The sequence below is a fragment of the Peromyscus maniculatus genome, chromosome X, assembly GCF_049852395.1.
Source record: "Peromyscus maniculatus bairdii isolate BWxNUB_F1_BW_parent chromosome X, HU_Pman_BW_mat_3.1, whole genome shotgun sequence".
NCBI classification, from domain to species: domain Eukaryota; kingdom Metazoa; phylum Chordata; class Mammalia; order Rodentia; family Cricetidae; genus Peromyscus; species Peromyscus maniculatus.
This window is the reverse complement of record NC_134875.1, coordinates 34,972,843-34,993,698: the sequence shown is the minus strand read 5'-3', so window position 1 is coordinate 34,993,698 and position 20,856 is coordinate 34,972,843. Positions and strand designations below refer to the sequence as shown.

Sequence of the window (20,856 nt, the reverse complement as noted above, 5' to 3'; positions counted from 1 at the left end):
TAGCACATTGTTTCAGTGCCTTCAAATCTTTGTACTGTGTGTTTATCCTATGTTCTTGACACTCATTGATTTGTGAACTGTTAGGCTAATGCTGTACTTATGATATAACAAATAAATTCAAGGTAAGCATTGGCAGGAAGCAGTGATCCCCACTCCTCTGGAATCTGAAGTAGGGGAATTCTTGTGTCTATTTCAAGCCTAGGCTGTGGAACATAGTGAGGGCTTCAGTTCCTAACTCAAAGACATGTAGGATCTTTGGGTTTCATAGTATCATAGAGGTTATTAAAGTGTATTCCTTACCCTCATAACACCAGCTCATGTGGAACTTGATATTGATTTAAATTCTCAGGCACAGGCACCACCATCACACACATACTGAATGGGGAATTTTTGAGAAGAAAATTTTAAAGAAGTGCTAGTAAGTTCTTCAAGTAATTTTGATATGTGTTCAAATTTGAGAATTATTTTCCTAAGGACAAAAGTTTATATTGCCAGTTACTCATTTTATATCTGTGAGGAGACAGGCTCCCCCTGCATCCTTGTTTTGGATGCAATTTAATGAAACAAGGTGAAGAATACTCAAGGACTAAACCTCTGCTCATGGTTTTGTTCATTCCTCTTTAAAATTTCATTTGTGACTCTCTGAAAGAATTGCATTTATCTTGTGTGTTCTGGGCTGAGGTTTCATTTTTTTTTCTGGTTCATCAGTTCAGCATTATTTGATTTTCAGTTCTTAGGAATTCCTTAAAGTTTGTTGATGGCCCTATTTTTCATCTTCAGACTCACTACAGTTTTATTCTTTAAAATTTTTTTTTTCATTTTTTTCCTATCAGCCATTGACTTAAGGATGAGGACCAGAGGTATTGTTTATTCCTATTAAAATGCTAACACAAACCTTTTCCAACTAAGGGTTCATTAGAAAAGGAAATTGGTTTTCTGACTTCTTTTGATTTGGCAGAATGATATATATTCATAGCTCTAGGTATTTATTAAATACTAGAATTAAAGAACAAATAATGGCCATATTGTGTTGAACTTTAGAAATCTAGTTTTATAGACCCATTTTACTAAGGAGAACATTGCAAGAGGGGAGAAGCAATTTGACCTAATTCATACAGCATGTTGTCTCAGGGCTGGTGCTAAAATCTAGTGGGAACTTGCAATTCCTGTTTGTGGAGGCAATGTGGAAGAAGACGAAGCAGTAGGACAACTTTCTGCCTTTGGTTGATTTGCATCCAACCATGCCGCCAGATTGGGACTTTATTTCCTTGAATAGAATACCTTCTACATTTACACTGATTCAACTTTCAGAAATCAGGCAGTCAGAAGTCAGAAGGAATTAGCAGCTGTTATAAGAAAAAGCAGAGGGCTTATTGCCAGCCTTCAAAAATCTTGGCATATTTGAGAAAATGTCCCAATATGTTACATATGCTCATTCATGTGTGCAAACCTTTGGTTTTAGTGCCTTGCCAATATAAATGTTTTGCACTGCGAGTTGGTCTGTGTGCTGGATTGTGTGTCTCTTGTCCCTCAGAAGCACAGGGCTTCCTCTTTGTTTCTGTGCTCTCTTTGTTCCATTTTTCCTACTTTTGCTGTTCCCATTTTTGGAGAAAACAGTGGGCGGGGGTGTAGGGACGATGTTAGTGCTTCAGTGAATTCACTGTGGTTCTCTCCATCCTTCTCTCCCTTCCAACTCTAGTGACAACTATCTTTTAATCTCCATTTTGGCCAGAGTTTTGAGATCGAGCCATGTCAGCTATGTCTCGGTAGAGTGGAAATGTGATTTTTATAAAGCTGGGAAGCCAAAAATTTCTGTAAGAGGATCAAAGTGACAAAGTAACATGGCAACTCTCTAAGCTGCTTAGGGCCAGGCTCTTGTCCTGTTGAAAGAGATGCTTAAAGGAAGCAGTGCCTAAGCATGCACACAGCAGTGAGATTGCTTTATTCAGCCAGGTTACACTTCAACAAACTTCTCTAAGACGTCAAGAGCTGAGGAAAATGGACAGTTGATCTGTAAGGAGATTCCTCTTAGAGCTTTGTCTGGTCATTCTTTTAGGTGTGGGACTATGCCACCAGGCATGGTGAAGGGCATAGTGCTAAGCAAAGCAACTGGGATTTATCAAACATAGGATGATTCTGAAATAGTTGCTTCATTGGCTTGCCACAGTATACCAATGGTTTCCTTTGGTAAGATACTAGTTTTAATGCTTATTTTTGACCAAACTATTTGATTTATTGATAAAATCTTATCTGATGTTCTACTTTTAGTTATGGTGCTAGGAATCAAACCCTTGGCCTCACACAGTAAGTCATACCTGCAGCCCTCAAAACACAGCGTATAGAGCAGATGAACGCTCTGGTTGAAGTGTCTCCATAGGTAAAATTTAGAAAGCATTAAGTTGTTAAAGCATTCAAGACACCACTGAACTGCAGTAGTAATCCCTAAGAAATAGAACATTGTTGGAAAAATGAAAGAAGCCACACGAAGAACACCGAGTTAACTTCTGGGAGTTATACTTTAAGAAAGGCATGGAAATCTAGAGATTCTTTCACACTCTGATTTCTAGATTTCAGTGTTATGTGCTCTTAGGCTTGACATAATGGGACTTTACTTCAATATTTAAGTCTCTGTTGCTTAATAGCTATATGACTTTAAAAAGTTTCTTTGATACAGTTTCTTTATTTGTATAATGGGGTACATGATAACTAACAGAATTTTGAGGATTATTAATATGATAATTAAATTTGTTAACTATAAAGTGCCATATAATTTTGGATTTATCTGCCAGACTGGACATGAATCCGAGCTGGAAAGTAAAGGAATCATAGATTCTTTTTTTTCCTTTTATTTTATTTTACAATACCCCTCAGTTCTACATATCAGCCACGGATTCCCTTGTTCTCCCCCTTCCTGCCCCCTCCCCTTCCCCCCAGCTCACCCCCCATTCCCACCTCCTCCAGGGAAAAGCCTCCCCAAGGACTGAGATTAACCTGGTAGACCAGTCCCCTCCTCCCAGACTGAGCCAAGCGTCCCTGCATAAGCCCCAGGTTTCAAACAGCCAACTCATGCAATGAGCACAGGACCCTGTACCACTACCTAGATGCCTCCCAAGCAGATCAAGCCAATCAACTGTCTCACCTATTCAGAGGGCCTGATCCAGTTGGGGGCCACTCAGCCTCTGGTCCATAGTTCATGTGTTTCCATTCGTCTGACCTACTCTGGTGATGGGATGGCCAAACACCCTAATAGTCGTGCCAGAAACCCCATCTAAGGACTGAGGAATCTGGATGCAGAGATCCATGGCTAGGCCCCAGGTGGAGCTCCAGGAGTCTAATTAGCGAGAAAGAGGAGGGTTTATATGATTGAGAATTGTTGAAACCAAGGTTGGATAAAGCACAGGGACAAATAGCCAAATGAATGGAAACACATGAACTATGAATCATAGATTCTTAATGAACACAAATTTGGAAACACTTCGAGGCCAGCATATAAAATGTTTGTTTTTGTTTCTTCTCAAAGGCACAACTGTAACAAACATGCATCTACTTTATAAGGAAAGACTCAGCTCATGACAAAGCATTGTTTTCTAATCCTGAGTTAAATGGAATGTCTTATGAGATGAATTGTAGAAAACCTTGCCATTGTGGTTTTAGCAAGGTGGCTGAATGTCTACCATTCTGGTTACAGAATAAGAGATTTTGGCATAGAACAGAATGCAACACTAGGCATTTTCAAATGTCTGTGACATTATCCCCTTTCAGTTCATTTTATAAATATATTTAAATATTCTTTTCTGTTCACCATCTTAACAGAAGACCAGCCTCATGAAAAGTCATGTGAAACAGCTATACTTTATCATTACATTAGAGACTTAGAATTTAGGTGACTGATTGATTTCATAGTGGATAGGTTGCCTAAGCTAAGCACAAAGAACAAGTCTGAATTTTGGAACATTCATTGAGCTTTTAGGTAGGAAAATATGCTGCTTTGCAAGCAATGCTGATGATGTGAATAAAGCCACAGACACGAGTAGCTGTCTTCTCCATCTAAGGGGAGATCTGATGAGAGATGGAGACTGAGATTAAGGTCTTGGAAGGTGATTTGAACCCATAGAATTCAATCATCCTGAAGTATAATTCTAGGCTTTGTCTTTTATATAAACCACAAAAGTTTGATTTTGGAACAGGTTATTGGTCACTTGCCACTTAAGGAGCCTTAGTTAACATATCTCATCTCATCTCATCTCATCTCATCTCATCTCATCTCATCTTTGTCCCTAACACAATCTCTTTTCTTCTTTGCAAAGCAGCAGGCTTAGAGAAAGCTATGGTCATAGATACGAACAAATCCACAGGTTGGGGCTGACCAAGTTTGAAGGACAAAACATTCCTGTTTGTCATTTAACAGTTAAATGAAAAGTCCCCAAATCTACGCTCATGTATTTTAGGCAGGGGAGACAATATGTTTTTTGAATTGCCCACTTTCTGCTTACAGTGCACTTGGCAGGGCAGGGAGTCCTGTGTCAAACTGTTATACTGCAAATTAGAGAAAAGCTGCAATTGCAAAACGTTTGCTCATTCTTTGTGTTGCTCAGTGTGCAAGGAAAGTAATTTTGTTTATGAAAACATCTTGATGGAACTTTGCTATTATACATGAAAAGGTTGGATTCTAGGGCAAGATCTGAAATGAGAGATTTGATAGGAAAAGGCAAAATTGACCTTTTACATATAAGAATTTTGTGCCAGAGGAACTTTACAGGTGAAATAAGGAGAACCTGTACCCTTGTAGTATGACACTATGGTCAGAGAACAACCACAGCTCTGGGGTGCAGGAATATGAGATGGTAGGAGGAGAATAATGAGAGTTGACTAGGAGAATGCAAATCTGAGCACAATTCCTCACCCTAAGGAGTTGCTTTACCTTTCCAGAGATTTTCCAGATAATGTATATTTTCAGAGAAAAGATAATTCAGAAGCTGGAAGTGTTGAGAAAGTCACTCATGGAGCACATACTTATCATCTGTGTCCCTTTCAAGAATTCTGGCCTGTCTATGTAAATATATCCTCAGCTACTGAAAAACAAAATTACCTCTCAGGATGTGTCTCTTCTTTGAAATTAGTCCAGACCACATCCAGCTCCCCCATCTTTTATTTATTAAGAAATTTCTACTCACTCTGCATATCACCCACAGATCCCACCTCCTTCCTCCTTCCACCCCAGCCCTCCCTCCCAAGCCACCCCACATCCCCCAAATCAAGGTTTCCCAGGGAGAGTCAGCAGAGCCCAGCACACTGAGCCTAGGCAGGTCCAAGCCCCTTCCCACTGCACCAAGGTTGTGTAAGGCGTCACACTACAGACACTGGATTCCTAAAAGCCTGCCCATGCACCAGGGATGGATCCCGATTCCCCCTGCCTGGGTGCCCTCCAAGCAATTCGAACCAAACAACTGTCTTCTGTATCCAGAGGGCCTAGTCCAGTCCTATGGGGGCTCCACAGCCACTAGTCTACAGTTCATGGGCTCCCACTAGTGTGGCTGGCTGGTCATCTCTGCACTTCTTCTCATCATGATCTCAATGCTCCTCGCCTGCAGAATCCCTCCTCTCTCTCATCGATTGGATTCCTGGAGCTCAGCCTGGTGCCTGGACGTGGATCTCTGCATCTGCCTTCATCAGTCACTGGACAAGGGTTCTATGATGATAGTTAGGGTATTCGCTAGACCAGTCACCAGAGTAGACCAGTCCAGGCACCCTCCGGACCACTGCCAGCAGTCCAAGGTGGTGTCATCCTTGTAGGTTCCTGAGAGCCTCCCCAGCACCTTGCCTCTTCCTTTTCCCATGATGTCCTCATCTATCATGGTATCTTCCTCCCTGCCCTCCCACTCTGTCCCTGTTCCAGCTCGACCCTCCCATTTCCCTATGTTCTCATCCCCCACTCCTCGCCCTCTGCCACCCCAGACACCCAGTCTGCTCATGTAGATCTCATCCACTTCTCCTTCGCTGGGCCATTCATGTGTCCCTCCTAGGGTCTTTCCCTGTTAGCTAGCCTCTCTAGAGCTGTGGGTTGCAATCTGGCCATCCCTTCCCTCCCATCTAGTATCCACATATGAGTGAGTACATACTGTGTTTGTTCTTCCGAGTCTGGGTTATCTCACTCAGGATGATATTTTCTAGTTCATTCATTTGACTGCAAGTTTCATGATGTCCTTTTTTTTTAACTGCTGAGTAGTACTCCACTGTGTATATGTACCACATTTTCTTTATCCATTCTTCAGTTGAGGGGTATGTAGGTTGTTTCCAGGTTCTTGCTGCTAGGAATAATGCTGTTATGAACATAGTTGAGCATGTATGTGTCCTTGTGGTAAGATTGAGCATTCTTTGGGTATATGCCCAAGAGTGGTATAACTGAGTCTTGAGGGCGATTGATTCCCAATTTTCTGAGAAACCACCACACTGATTTCCCCAGTGTCTGTACAAGTTTGCATTCCCACCAACATTGGAGGCAGCTCCCCCATCTTAAACTCAGTCCTGACATTACTGTGGTGGTATTGTGTTCCCCAAAATATTGTGTACTCTAATAAATTTATCTGGGGTCAGAGAACAGACAGCCACTAGATACAAAGGCTAGAAAATGGTGGCACTCACACCTTTAATCCTAGCATTCCAGAGATAGAAATCCCTCTGGATCTCTGTGAGTTCAAGGCCACATTGGAAATAGCCAAGCATGGTGACACGCCTTTAATCCCAGAAAGCCAGCCTTTAATCCCAGGGAGTGGTGGTAGAAAGCAAAAAGATATATAAGGTGTGAGGACCAGAAACTAGAAGATTTTGGCTGGTTAAGATTTTGGCTGGTTAAGAATTCAAGCTTTGAAGCAGCAGTTCAGCTGAGAGCCATTGGGATGAGGACACAGAAGCTTCCAGTCTGAGGAAACAGGACCAGCTGAGGAACTGGTGAGGTGAGATAGCTGTGGCTTGTTCTGTCTCTCTGATCTACCAGCATGGACCCCAATAACTCGCCTCGGGTTTGATTTTATTAATAAGTACTTTTAAGATTCCTGCTACACATTACCTGTTTTCTACTCCCTACTTAGCTCAGTGTCTTGGTTTCTGCAAACCTTGTTATTTTACCTCCACATCTTGAAAGCAGATCTTTGCTATTCACTTCTGGTTTTTAATAATTATACTTCTAGGGGCTGCAGAGGTGGGAATCAGTAAAGAGCGTGCTGCACAAGCACAAGGCCAAAGTTCAGCTCTCCAGCACCCATGTAAAAAGCTGTGCTCAGTGCTGAGTAGGAGGAGGAGGAGGAGGAGGAGGAGGAGGAGGAGGAGGAGGAGGAGGAGGAGGAGGCAGGAGAATCTCTGGAGTTTGTTGGCTAGTTATCCTAGTCAAATTGATGAGCTCCAAGTTCACTGTATGTAAACATGCACATTGCCATATGAACATACACAGACACACACAGAGAGAAAGAGAGACAGACAGAGACATAGACAGAGAGACAGAGATGGAGAATGAGACAGACAAGCTTCTGGGAAGCAGCATATATTTCATCTATTCTGGACTTGTTATAACACTAGGTCATGCCTATTCTACCTCATAATTCCTGTAAAGGAATGAAGATTAGAATATTCTCTCTATTTCAAGTGTTTCAGTTGCTCCATCTGTTTCAAACTATCCTGTGTGATATCTTTAGCTTTAAGTCAAAGCATGTTCCTTCATCTTTGCTTTTGTATCATAATTAAATTAACCATGTTTGCCCTAGAACCTGAGAAATAATTTAATGATAAGAAAGGTATATGATGTAATTAATGCTGTGCACAAAATGGTTATCTATATGCTGGTGATGAAATGTTTGCAGGTACTCTGCTGAATGTAAGATGTTTATGTTAATTATGTTACATATACATTACAGAATATTGCTTCTGCCCATTGCGTGTCTTTAATATATTTTGATCCTCCAGATCTCTTCAGAACTGGGCTTTATCTCCTGGGAGACCAGTTTTTATGGACTGCATCAATTAGTTCCCTTTCTCACTGGCTTTTGATTTGTTTTATAACTGGGAGGAGTTGGTGGGGAGCTGGAAGGTGGGGGAAAACACTGAGGCATTTAGTCTAGGTCTCCTTCCTGAGGTAATTTGGAATTGACTTTGTTCCATTATGGAAGGGCACAGTTCCTACCAGGTACTTCTCCCCTAATGTTCTTTAATGGTTGGCTAGTCTTTTAGGTAAGCATGACATCACCGTTTCCTGATTTTTCTACTTTATGACTCCTTTAATCTTTTTACATCATAAATAACTCCAATTATTTTTTCTTTTTGTGTGTGTCATCTGTTTCCTGAGGTGAAACTCTAATTCTGTATGAAACAATGTACCTAACTATTAAGATGTGTGTGCATCTTTAGAAAATACTCTCTGGAAGGGAAATGAGTGTATTGCTTTCTTACACATATTAGAATATGCCTATGGCATTGGTATTCAATTATCATGGACTAACTGTGGTCTTTTCTTACTTCTCACTATCTGTGAACTTCTCAGAACTTTGTAATCTGGACATATATATCCTATTGTACAGCACTACAATGTTGCTATAGGGCTTAGATGAGTTTATGGTCACATAACTCTGGTTTGCTAATATTGTGGGGCTAAGGAAGCCACTTCCAATGTTTTTTTCCTTGTGAGAACCAGACAAATAATGTTCTTCCACTGTCACTCAGAATGCTTGCACTATCATTCACAAATAAACATTCTGTTTTCCCCCATTTTTAAAAATTAATTTTTTAATGTTAGCACACAATTAAAAGATTTTAATATGGCATTTCATACAGTGTTCTTTTAAAAATATTTATTTTTTAAAATTTTATATTCATATGTGAGTTCCCTATGTATGTATGTATATATATATATATATATATATATATATATATATATATATATATACCATATGCATGCCTGATGCTCATGGAAACTGGAAGAAGGAATCAGAAAATCAGAACCCCTAGAACTGGAATGATGTGCAAATGTGAAGTAAACGATGTGGGAGATAGATATCAAACTGGGATCCTCTGCAAGAGTAGTAAGTGCTGTTAACTACTGCACTCTCTCCAGCCCTCCATACATTGTTCTTACTGGTCTCTGTAACCATTAACTTTGTCAACTTAACACAATTACTTAGGAAGAGATTCACAAGGAGGCATTGTTTACATTTGTTTGGCCTGTAAGCATGTTTATGGGGGCAGTATAGAAGGAAGGTCCAGTCCACTGTGGGTGGCACCATTCCCTAAGGAGGTGATCCTGAACTGTTTAAGAGTGGAGCAGCTGAGCTGAGCACAAGCAAGCAAGAAGAAATCAGCTTGCACATATTCATTTCTTTCTGCTCTTCACTGTGGATGTGCAAATTTCTGCCTTGACTTCATATTCTCTTTGTGGAGGTGCATCTTGAAGGTGCTGTACCTCTCTTGTCTTGGCTGTCAAGATATACAAGATGGATTTCAAAACTTGACCACAGTAAAGATTTTATTTGTATTCTCTATTACAACTGTAGCTCTCTTTTTCATTAATGATGCCCAATTCTTCTTACCCTTTATTGAACTGGTTTTGTGGCTGTTTAAATCTTACTAAGGCTACTTTAAATTCTTTTGGCTATAGAGAGCATTATGAGTGAGAAGGAATGGGACAAACATCTGTTTGCTTGCTGGAGTATGCTCATTTCTAACATCTCTCCAAATGTTCCAGGCTCCCAGGCCTTAGATCCTTTCCAGTTATAGTTTTGCCCATAAAATTACTCTTAGAAACACTTAGGATGGGTTTAGTGAGGTGCTTCCAAAAACATGAAAAATGAGGGGATGTTACCTTCTGAAATGAACATCTGGGTCAGGTAGATTTATATAACCATTTAAAGTTAAGTGATTCACAGATTAGTATTAATGTGTATACTATATTAATATATCAGATAAAGAAATCTGTAAGAGGGACATTAATTCAATGAGTATAAAAGATTTTCAGGAAGTTACATGATAGCTGTGTCTACCCAAGCCTACTGAGAAGAGGAGGGAGCTTGGGCTAATGTCCTTCTGGTACTTTGACCAATTATTGAAAGCATCTCAATAAAGCCAACATATCAGGCTACAAACAATGCCTTTAAAACTTAGATCCTTTTGGTTTCCTTTGTGATAATTTCAAGCTCGTTATGTAAACCTTCTGAGTATTATGTGGCTTTCCATGCACTATAACTGCAGGGAGAAAAATATCCTGTTCTTATAAACTATGAATAATCTTGTGCTGGTGACAGTTAATTCTCAGTGTAAATTTAATAAAATAACTCTTTATTATGATTTGACTTCCCACATGGTATGACTACTAGGAGAGAATTCTTTTATCATGCTGACTTGATTATGTGAGGCTTATATTTTGCTTTGTCAGTTAATGAACTGGCATTTTGGTGTCTGTCTCAGTCTGGGGAGCTTAATTAGTGTGCATGTATTGCTGAGATGTGGATTTGCTGTTGGTGAGCTGATAATATCCGGTTTCAGAGGTTGCAAGGCATAGGGCCAAACCCAGCACCATGGTAAGTTAGCCAAAGTAATGAGCACCTTCCTGTGAGGTCTTGTGGGAGCCAGCATGTAGCCTTTTTCCCCTAATGGTATGCTATGTAGCTGAGATTAAGTGTGTTTTTATTTTATTAAATCATAGGGCTTCTAACAGTCTATTAGCCATGATTCCTCTATCTTGGATACCTAGCATGTGTTCAGGCATTATCATGAGCCTGTGGGAAAAAGTGTTTACATTAATTTTTTTTCCATTTTAAAAATTCTGTACTAGAAAACAAGCAAATTTTCAGTACTGTTAAAATTCTCATTTTCTTTCCTGGTTTGTATTTTGTATTACTGCTTGTCTCAAAAGTAAGCACTGTCCTGAATTGTACATTTAACATTTTGTTAATGTTTTCAGAGCTTTATCATTCATGTAGATAGTTCCAAATGATGTTTTGCCTATTTTATCTTGTGAACTTTATAAAAATCTGTGTCATGCTATCGTCTTAGTTACTTCTCTATTGCTGTGATGCTATATTCTGCCAAAAGCAATTATAGAAGAAAAATATTTATTTGAGGCCTACAGTTTCAGAATTGTATATATTGATGCTTTTATGTATAGTTAAATCATTTTCATTGTGAATAATATTTCTTTTTGAATCAGACAATAGCTCAGGCTTATTTCTAATTAGCTCTTACATTTAAATTAACCAATTTCTATTAATCAATGTATTGCCACATGGCTTGTGGCTTTACCTGTCCTCTAGCAGCTTGCTTCCCTGAAGGCTGGCTTACATCTCTCTGACTCCACCCTTCTTCCCCCTAGCATTTTCAGTTTGGCTTTCCTGCATAGACTTATTCTGCCTTGCTATAGGCCAATCAGCCTTTTTATTAACCAATGAGAGTAATATCTACTCATAGCATACAGAAGGATTATACCACAGCAACACATTACCCAGTTTTGCTCACTAGGAGAGACTAGAAGCATGGCATTCCAACATGTAAGGACATTTACTGGTCAGATCATAGTTTTTTTTTAATTAATTTTTAAAATTTGTTTTATATTACAACCAGTTTCCCCTCCCTCCTCTCATGCCATTCTCTCCCCCCCATCTGCCTTTTAACCTCCCCCCATCCACTCTCCATCTCCATTCAGAAAGGGTAAGGCCTCCCATGGCAGTCAGCAAAGCATGGCATATCAAGTTGAGGCAGGTTCCTCTCTCCTGCGTCAAGGCTGAGCAAGGCATCCCATCATAGAGAACAGGTTAAAAAAAGCCAGCTCATGTACCAGGGACAGGTCCTGGGTTTGCAGACACTAAGAAACCATGGGTGCCAGCCAAGACTATTACACCCAGCAAACCTTTCAATCATCATAGTCATAGAAAACAAGATATTCCATGACAAACCCAGATTTTAAACAATATCTATCCACAAATCCAGCCCTACAAAAAGTACTAGAAGGAAAACTTCAACCAAAGGAAGGTAGCTGCACTCACAAAACACAGGCAATAGATAATCTCATACCTGCAAATCTCAAAGAAGGGAAACACACATATCACCACCAACAATGACAAAACCAAAAATAACAGGAATTGATAATCACTCGTCATTAATATCTCTTAATATCAATATCTCACTTAATTGCAGCCAAGAGGCAAAAAACAAACAAAAAACCGAGAACAACGGATTGTGCACAAGTTATACTCTTTAAAGGCTTGTTCTTATCTTTCTTTGACTAGTTTATTTATCTTCTAATATCTTTCTTTGACTAGTTCCTATCTTCTATGAGTCCTTTTAGCTATGATGTCATTAATGGATTGATATACTGATGAAGAGTCCTTTCATGGTTCAATAATTTATCAATATTACCACTGACTACAGACGAAGCCTTTAATACATGCACTATTTAGGAGAATGTTTCATATAAAACCCCCAATAACAATGATTGCCTTCTGCACACATGTAGAACTTCCAGAAAATATGCACTGAGTGTGCTTCCAAATGTGCTGCCGACTACTATAGTTACATTTCAGCTGTTGCATTTCTTTCTGATTCTTCTCCCCCATCTAGCCAGTAGCTACTGCCCTTGAAGCAGTTTACTGGAGTCTCATTATAGTTCATATTTAGTTATCATTTAGAAGATTCCTAGTATTCATGCCTAGAATCCTATTTTACTGAAGTACCTCCTTTTGCAGTGTCAGAGGAGTGTTGGACTCTTCATGGAGATGGGGAAAATGACTAAATATTTCTATGCATTCACTTTATTCTTTAGTTTAAGTTTCTTACAAACTTCAGTGGTAAAACCACCAAGGAGACATGCCTCTAGATATACCTATGAGGGTGTTTCCAGAGAGGTTTTTACTAAGGAAGAAAGATCCATCCTGAATATATTCACAATAAGCCAGAGGGGATAGAGGACACCATAAGAACACAGCATAGAGAATCAAGTAGTCAGGGCTCATAGGGACCAAAGAGGTAATCATGGAGCCTTCATGCGTCTGCGCTAGGTCCTCTGTATATATGTTATGGTTATTAACTTGATTTTTGGTGGAACTATTAACAGTGAGAGTAGGGGCTGTCTCTGACTCTTTGCCTGCTTTTGGGACCCTTTTTCTCTTATTGGGTTGCCTTGTCCAGCCATGATATGAGAGCTTGTGCTTAGTCTTATTGTAACTTGTTAGACCTTGTTCAGTGGATATCCCATATTCATGGGAGGCCTGCTCCTTTTTGAAGGGAAAACAGAGGAGGATTGGATCTGGGGGAGAGGGGAGGTAGGTGCCATGGGAGGAGTGGAGGAAGGGGAAACTGCAGTCAAGATGTAATGTATAAGAGAAGAAAGAGAGAGACAGAGACAGACAGACACACAGACATATATACACACAGAGATAGATAGATAGATAGATAGATAGATAGATAGATAGATAGATAGATAGATAGATAGATAGATAGATCAGCCCTCTTTTCTTTCTGCTTACTGATGTGAATACAATGTGAACAGCTACCTCATTTTCCTGCTACTATGATGAACTGTATTCTCTTAAACTGTGGCCTGTTCCTTATGTTGCTTTTGTTACATATTTTATTACAGCAACAAAAAGGTAACTGATGCAGACATCAAAACTATATTGCTTTTAAGTTGTATAAAGATTCAGAAATGTCCTTCATGAGCATTGTTTATATTTCAAACCTAGAACACATAACGTATGTATTGAGTTCACTTCATTTTTCCAGCCCCTATTCTAGTATGTAAGGAAGATATTATTAGACCTATAGCATATTGTCCTCCAAATTTCCTAGAAGCAAATATTTGGACAAAAAGACCCATAGAATTTCTCTGTACATAAGATAGTTTTCAGAGACAATTCAATATAAATACATGTTAAAATATTCTCCAATTCATCCATAGTTCAGCTAAAAATAAATCTAACTTATTGAATAGCACAATTGAAATTTCACCTGATAGTACCCACAGACAGCATACTAGTAATTATGTATTTTCACCCACAATGAAGTGAATAAATAATACATCTAAAAGCTGATTGTGTTCTTCATATTAAGAGTGAGAGAAAAGCTCACTCAAGTCCTTGAAGTGATGGGAAAATTTGTCCATCCTATGGATGCATTACATATTTCACAAAAGGTCTTAATACCTGATTGTCAGGCTATTTACTTCATTTGAATTATCAGTAGGACTCTTATGGCTGTAGCCACTACTTCAGGTGTCAAATCATGTGGAATAAACAGGTTGCGAACTGACTATTAGATAAAGTGTGACATAAGACTCTTAGCCATTTGTTTAAGTGTTTATGAAGAACTGATACAATTTTCAAATGCTTTTATAGTTATTTCATCAAGTGTTGGTATCTATTTCCCTACAATGGAATTTGGCTAGTGTTGTGTGACACTGTTCTTGGGGACACACGAACAAGTGTTAGAGAACCAAGAATGGATACCACCGACATCTAACTTGGGGAGCCATTGAGTTTTATATGCTAGAAGAGTTACTTATAGGAACAAAAATGATTCAAAGACAGCTGTCTCACCAAAAGCCCACACCAGCATGGGTGACAGCTCACAACAGCCTGCAGACAGTTCAAAAGGTTAGGGGTATCCTTTACTGGTAGTGGGTCAGTTGGTCTGAATCTCTTCCAGATAGGTTGGCTGTTTTCTGCTTCTTTCAGGTTGATTTTCTTTTCTTTCTTTTCTACTCAGGCTGCTGAGTAGGGGCTTCTTCTAAGCAGCTCAGTTTGTCTGTGAGTCTTCTAAGGAGGTCGGTGTGTCTGAGAGTGAATGAGTAGTTTTACTGCTTATGAGTAGTTATGAGTACCTCAAGAGTGCTTGAAGAAGGAGAGGCCTAGTTAATTTGGTCAGTTTTAGGAACTTCCTGAAGCTATTTGAATTGTCTGCTTCCTGTCTTAATGAGCTTTCCTGCAGGATGAAGAGTTTCACCTCCCTTTAGTAAACCTATTATTTTACCTATCTGTGAATATCCTATCTCAAATACACTGTTGTTTTACTTCCCTTTTCATATTCTACATCTTAAGAAGGTTCCCTCTAAGATTAAAGGTTTATCTTCAGAAGACCCTGTTATATAACAACTGGTCTGAGCTAGCTAGTCCCTGATGCTAAAGAAAATGATGTGTCTGTTCTGGGCCTTACAGTTAGAGGTTTAACAACTTTCACCTTGGTTTATGAATCCTTAAGCTACCACGTGAGAGGTTTCAATACTCTGCTAAAGAATTACGTAGAGAAACTCTGAATTGTCATAGAGAATGGTAAAGGTCACATTGAGCTGTCTTTGACAAGATGCTAGGAATGTGAGTCAAGCTATATTATACCAAGCCTATTCAGTAATATAATACCACCAAGTGGTTCCAGTTGAAACAGAAAAATCAACTAGTCAAGCCAAACTGGAATTCCTGACCTGTAAAGTCCTAAGAGAAAATAGAATGGTAATTAAGTTTTGGGTTAGCTTTCTAGGACACACATGGTTAACTAGAATATTATTGTTACCAGTTACATAGTGAGAAAAAACTAGCAATATAAATGAACACTTGTATTCTTTGTTGTGGTAATATTTTATTTGTGCTGAAATGTGGTAATATTTTATTTGTGCTTTAATAAATAAAGCTTGCTTGGAGATCAGAGGAAATCGCAAGCCATTTTAAGTAAACAAAGAAGTTAGGCAATGTAGCACACACCATTAATCCTATCACTTGGCAGGCAGGATCTCTGTGTGTTCAAAGCCACATTGGAAACAGAACCAGGTGTGGTGGCACACGCCTTAAATTTGAAAACTAGTTAACCATGGAGGTCTGGAGGTCTGTACAGACAGACAGGAAATGACAGAGCTGTGTAGGAAGAGGAAGTGATGTAGCTGTGCTAAGAGAGCCAATGAGAGAACAGAACAGAAAAGGCATATAAACGTCAGTATACAGGAAGAAGCTCTTTTTGGAAGCTGCAGAATTGGTGAGGTGAGGTTAGCTTGTGGTTTGTACTATTCCTCTGATCTTTCTCTCAGGCTTTAACCCAAATTTCTGGCTCTGTGTTTTTAATTTATTAAGACCATTTAGAAATTCGTCTACACTTTGTAGTTCAGTGCATTTAGATTTAAGAGTTAACTATATATAGTTTTCATTACAGACATTTTGTGCAATTATTCTAAACACTTTCTTTTATTACTTAAATTTCAGAAATCAACTCTCTAAGCCATGTTTAATATGATCTGAATAAAGCTGATCAGATTTAATAAAGCATTGTGTCCAAAAGGAAAACACAAATTCACCTAAGATTTAAAGATATTGCTTTTTTGTGTACGTTTCTGGAAGAGGCACCAAAGGGGTGGCAATTAAGAATGAACTCTCTACTCTAATTAAACACAGTGAATCATACACACACACAAAAAAAGACATAAAAGTAGGAAGGGGACTTCATGAAAAGAATGAGAGATTCAGCAGGGTTGGAAAGGGAATAAGAAACAGTAATGGGAGAATATTATCAAAGCACATTAAGTATGTATGAAATTGTGAAGAAATAAAAACATCTTTAAATGTCTTAAAAACAAGAGATCAATATTCAAGGAAAACTTCACTTATAAAAATTAAATTAAATTAAAAATATAATTGAAATATGGCTTGTTTGTAAATATATATATTGTACCCAATACTTCTAGGAAAAGGAAGAGGGGTTACATGGTTCCTTCCTTTTTTTTTTTTTTAGATCCTGGCATAATTGGACACCAGACAGCCTGGGAATTGAACTCGGTTCTTCTAGGACATCAGTCAGTGCTCTTAACCACTGAGCCACCAGGACCCACATGACCCCTCTCCCTTTCCTTTTAACAGTCCACATACAGTAGCAAAAAGCACTGCCTCATTTGACCCTATCTTCCAAAGTCATGGGCAGAGCAAATACCACTACACACCTGGAACTTTATGGTACTTAAGGACAGCCATATTTAGAAACTCTTGTTCTTTGAGTCTAGATCATTTCCTCTAGTGACTCTTCTATTAAAATTTGTCTACTGCCATTGGAACTCAACTTTAAGTTAGATGGTGCTTTGAGAATTGGCTTAACTATATTTTTAAATTTTATTTTAAACTCCTATATGAAATATTTAAAAATGTACAGGCCAATGGGGTTCCATGTATTTTATATATATATATATATATATATATATATATATATATAGACACATGTATTTACATATCACACACACACACTGTGTATGTGTGTGTGTATGTGTGATATGTTTAAATCAGATTATGTCTGCTGAAATATTTGACATTTATTTATGGTAAAAACTTTCAAAATCCTTTCTTTTCACTTTTGGAATGTTGGCTACACTACTGTTACCTATGAAGACCTTAAGTGTAATAGCATTCAATAACTTCTTTCTATTTAACTGAAACTTATATACTGATCAGCCTTCCTCCTGGGACTCTCTCTGACCTGATTTACTTCAAAACCCCTTTTCACTAAATTATTAAAGTATTTTCTCAGGGACATTTACATTTTAGGATCAAAATGTTTTAAGACTATTCTTTGAACAGTTTTTTTTTTCACAGCAAAATTGGCAAGAGGCATTTTTAACAAGGTACTGTTGGAAACAATGTGGAAATGTCTTTAAGGAATAGTAATATTCAGACTTCAGTAGGAACAATAATTGACTCATTTAAAGATCAGTCATTTCTCAATTGCTCCAGAAAGTAGCATAGGATTACAGAAAGTGTAGTTTTGTTATATTATTTCTCTGTTAATTGACCACACACATTAACACTAGGTTAGAACTGAAGGATGTAATTAGAGAGAAACTTCTCAAATCATGCTACAGAGAAAGTTTAAAAAATCAAGGTCTCAAATGACACCAATTCTGTTTTCTACCAGGGCAAGCTGTTTGCAAATGGTTGTTAATGGGCCAGAATCAAGAATTTGGGAAGCTTTAAAAAAATCTCCTAAAAAGAGAGAAGACCCAGTCTGAAAGTTTCTTTATAGGATACAAGAGAAAATAGTGCCAAAGCAATTTGATTATAGTTAAAAGTGAAAGGTATATAATTTCTAAGTATAGTCTAAATACTTCTTATACCCACAGAGATGTGTAGCTCTTATCCATCACTGAAGAAGCTTTTATTTCTTTTCTTCAGCAAATGGAGACTGTCACAGAAAACCACAACTGGACATAATGCAGAGATTAATAGACCTTGGGGAGTCAAGTCCAAATGGATACATCTATATCACAGCTCCTGCATCTATGGATCAGGAAATATGGCTGAAGAAGGGATGGAAATTTTGTAAGAGCCAGAATACAAGGAAGTTTGCTGTGACACAGTCTCTCCTAGAAATGTGTACATAAACAAGACTGAAACAATGGCAGTATCAATAGATATGCAAAGGTGGAAGAGGAAATTGAACAGGATCCTACCCCAAGGCAAAGAATTACAGGCAACTTATGACTGCTGGGGGAGGGAGAATTAGCTTCTTTCAGAGATGAGCCTCTTTATTGACTATTCAATGCAAAGTGGTCAGCCCTGAAATCATATACACAAAAAAATTAAAATTGGATTCATCAGGTTGTATTTATATATTTGTGCATGCATCAAAGTATAAGAGGTTATTAATTTGAGAATAGGCAATGAAATGAGAGGGGTACCTGGGATAGGATGGATGGAGATAGAAAAGGGGGAAATGTTATAATTCTATTTTACTAAAAATGTATTTTAAAAATTAAGAATGTCATCAGAGAACCCCTGAGGCCCATAGCATAAAATTTCCTGCATTGGTATAACCCATCTGTGGTTGTTTGAACAGGAATGGCCCTCAAACACTCATGTGTTTAAATATTTGGCTCATAGGAAGTGGCACTATTCGGAGGTATGACTTTGTTGGAGGAAGTGTGTCACATGGGAGGTGGGCTTTGAGGTCTTATATGCTCAACTATGGCCAATGTGGCATGCAGTCTCCTTCTGCTGCCTGTGTGCAGATCCAGATGTAGAACTCTCAGCTCCTTCTCCAGCATCGTGTCTGCCTGCAAGCTACCATGTTTCCCACCATGACAATAATGGACTAAATCTCTGAAACTATAAGCCAGCCCCAATTAAATATTTTCCTTTATAGGAGTTGCCATGGTCATGGTGTCTCTTCACATCCACAAAACCCTAGCAAAGACACCATCTGTCTGATGTTTCCACAAATTTATTTATCAAAATAGTTTGATTTATTATTATCTTTTGTTTTGTAATTAAAAAAAATTTATGAAACCATTTCTATGTTAAAATATGTTATTTGGACAGTCTGAATCAGTTCTTGTGCCACTGTCATTCATATTAAGCTCAAAAATCAACTATTTATTATTCCCTTAAAAAGTGAAAAGGTATCATGTGGTGCTACCAAATTCTTATCAATTTTAAACATTGATATGTTGCATTGTTACTATTTTAAGTATTCATGACACTTCTATAAACGACTTTACATACTGCTACTGCTCTTTGCTGTTGGCTTTAAAGTACGATCAGTAATTAAGATCACTTTGGCATATTCAAAAGGCAGTTAGATTTTTGTGCCCAAGCACTATTGAATTAGAGTCTCCATGGCTAAAATTTCAGAGCCTATCTTTTGAAAAATTTCCTTCAGGGAATTTGGGTGCCTCACTAAACTTGGAAAGTGCTAAGTTTGGCTTTCTGCAGTGACAACCTCCCTAAGAGAACATGCCTTTCAGATAGCATCTCCTTCATTCCTCTCCAGAAGAGAAGAGGAAACACAAGAAAAAGCACCTAGTGCAGAGCCCCTATTCCTGCTTTCTGGATGTGGAATGCCCAGGATGCTATAAAATCACCACTGTCTTTAGCCATGCACAACTGTAGTCTTGTGTGTTAGCTGCTCCACTGTCCTCTGTCAGCCCATCGGCTGTAATGCAAGTGTGACAGAAGGATCCTCCTTCTGGAGGAAGCAGCACTGAAAACATCTGATTCAAGATGAGTCAAAAATCATCCCAATAAACACATTTTGGTATATATATATATATATATATATATATATATATATATATATATATATATATATGCTGATTATAAACTTCCTATAAGGGTGTATGCCCATATTTCTAGAACTAGAGAAGTTGAGGCAGAAAGATGATCACAAGTTTAGGAAAGCCTGGACTACATAGCAAGAACGACTAGTGGATGAGTCCTATTTTAAAACCTTGTCTCAAAGAACCACCTAAATCAATAGTTCTCAACCTTCCTAATGTTGTGACCCTTTAATACAGATTCAATACACATTTCATCATTTCTGTACAGATTTAATACAGTTCCTCATGTTGTGGTGACACCAAAACATTAGTTTCATTGTTACTTCAAAACTGTACTTTTGCTACTGTTATGAACTATAATATAGTGGTTGTTCGATGGTCTTAGGCAACACCTGTGAAAGGGTTGTTCAATACCCCCAAAGGGGTGGCAACCCACAGGTTTCGAACTGTTGATCCTAAACCCCCAAATGAAAAGAGAATAAGTTTGGTGAATATTAATCTGACATCAAAGGTCACCTGGTGATATTTGCTCTGTAAAACCATGGTTGTTAATGTTGGCTGCTTACTGGAATCACCTGGGAATTTATAAAGTACTGACCTCTCTGTTCTATATCCAGAGTCTTGGGAATTGTAGCTTGGGCATTTTTGATATTCTTAAAGCTTCGTAGATAAAGATTATGTGCAGACAAGTTTTCGTACCTAACTGCTGGTGGGTGGGGCTAAAACAGGGACTGTAAAGCTAAAATAAGATGATGTCTTTTTTGACTTTCACATTAACTAAGTGAAGCAAAAGAGAACTTATTAAC

At 38.4% G+C, this 20,856-nt stretch overlaps 1 pseudogene; it reads left to right on the top strand.

Moving 5' to 3' along the window:
* The first annotated feature begins 4,790 nt into the window (after positions 1–4,790).
* On the top strand, positions 4,791–19,978 carry LOC102922165 (small ribosomal subunit protein eS27 pseudogene; annotated as a pseudogene).
* Positions 19,979–20,856: the final 878 nt, after the last annotated feature.